The sequence below is a fragment of the Phodopus roborovskii genome, unplaced genomic scaffold (assembly GCF_943737965.1).
Source record: "Phodopus roborovskii unplaced genomic scaffold, PHOROB, whole genome shotgun sequence".
NCBI lineage: Eukaryota > Metazoa > Chordata > Mammalia > Rodentia > Cricetidae > Phodopus > Phodopus roborovskii.
Window position 1 is genome coordinate 19,916,479 of NW_026126541.1, and position 1,950 is coordinate 19,918,428.

Sequence of the window (1,950 nt, forward strand, 5' to 3'; positions counted from 1 at the left end):
TTTTGTTTTTTATTAAACAAGAGAAAATAGACAGATACATGTTGGCAAATGCTAAGTTGATGGGAGATGTCATTCTGTAAATATGTTTCTCTTATTGGTTAATGAATAAAGTGCTGTTGGCCAATAGGAAAGCAAGATAGGCAGGACTAGGAGACAAGGAGGATTCTGGAAGTAGTAGGGAGGAGTGAGCATGGAGAGACTGGTGAAAGCAGAACACTGGCCCCACTCTCCGGTAGGATGAGACCACATGGAAAGACTTAGACTAATAGAAATGGGTTAATAATTATGACAGAGCTAGCTGATAAGAAAGTAGTAACTGGCCTACAGCTTTATATCAAATACAGAGTCTCTGTGTGTTAATTGGGGCTGACATGGCGGTGGGACCAGACCAGCGGGGGGGGGGAGGGGGGAGGAACTACTCGTAACACTGTCTGTATTCACATAGAGACACAGTGTAATCTCTGAGCCCAGTATACAGAGAAAGGAAAAAAGCTAGAATTCTATGCACTACTACACAGGGGCCTAGCCCCCCCCCCCCCCAGCCTCCAGCAGAGCCCAGGGAGCCAGAGGGCTTTTCTTTTTCCCCCACGGAGCACATTGGCAGTGTTGAATCCATAGTTTGAGACAAGGATAAAAAAATGAATTTAGAACAAAAGGGTAGAGATTCTTTTCTCATTGTATTTTGTTTAAGGTATTCCCCCCCCAAAAAAGTTGAGAAGAGACATCATAAACAGGGCAACTGAGCACAAGAGGGATTGGGGAGGGGAAGGAAATGACTGCAACTTGCTCTCAGGGACTGGAGAAAATTAAAAATAAAAGAAAATTTAAAAAAGAGGGTTGGAATCCATCAGACTTCTGTGCTAGTCATCCTCGCCTTCATCCTCCTCTGCTTCCACCCCTTCGTCATCCTCTTCATCCTCTTCACCTTCATCTTCATCCCCTTCTTCATCAGTATTTTCCAAGCCTTCCTCCTCTTCATCTTCATCATCATCATCTTCTGCCTCGCCTTCTTCATCATCCAAGGGGGTTGACCAAACATCGTCTTTGATGACCTCTCCTGACTCATCTGCACTTGCATCAGAATGGTCAGTAAACCGGGTGAAGAAGCTCTCTGGCTCTTCCTGCTGCCTCTTCCTGCGGGCCTTATTCTGTGTTTGACTTGAGCATTTTGTCAAATCCTTTCAAGATTTCCATTTGATTTCAGTGGACTTTGAAGATGGGTCACCACTCTTGTTCAGATGAAATTCTTCGGAGAGAACTTTATTTTCAAAGTAAGGATTTTCATCAAAATAAAAATCTATTCTGTAACCTGATTTAATGTCTTCAAATTCTGTCACTTCAACTCTGGTCAAGTAATACAGAGCCTCTTTGTCTTCCTCCCTGAGCAGTGCAGACACTTGTGGATGGCTGACAAATGTTGTTACCCAAAAATTTGGGATTTTGACAATCAATTCTGACCTCTTTTGAAAAAAAATGGCTGGCAGAGTTTGTTATATTTTTGTTCTATTTTCAAAATTTCCTCACTGGCTTGTTCATTAAGTCTGCCTGTTTCATTTTGTACTTCCTCAATGTGTTCAATTGCTTCTAGCTATTTTTGTATGTTTGTTTGTTTTGTTTTTCTACCTTCGGCAGGCTGAGAGAGGCCAACTTGTCCTCCAGCTTCACGGCAGGAACTGATTTGGGTTTCTTGGCAGGAGTGCAGATTGCCGTTTCCGGGCCATGGCACGAGGTAACTGGCATGAAGCCGGTGACCAGAGCCTCGGTGCTTAGAGAAGGAAGAAAGTCGCAGGAACTCATCACTTTCCATTTTATTTGAAAACATAGCAAGTTAGAATTCTGGGCTTTGATGTCATCTGGAGCCCACCATGCATTCTGGGTTTTGAAATACTAACAGAAGGTGGCTGAGTAGGCAACTGAAACGGCTGACTCCAGTAGCAGCTATGACAGTAT

At 43.4% G+C, this 1,950-nt stretch overlaps 1 pseudogene; it reads right to left on the minus strand.

Annotated features, from left to right (window-relative positions):
* Positions 1-780: 780 nt before the first annotated feature.
* LOC127233402 (protein SET-like) lies at positions 781-1,721 on the minus strand (annotated as a pseudogene).
* Positions 1,722-1,950: the final 229 nt, after the last annotated feature.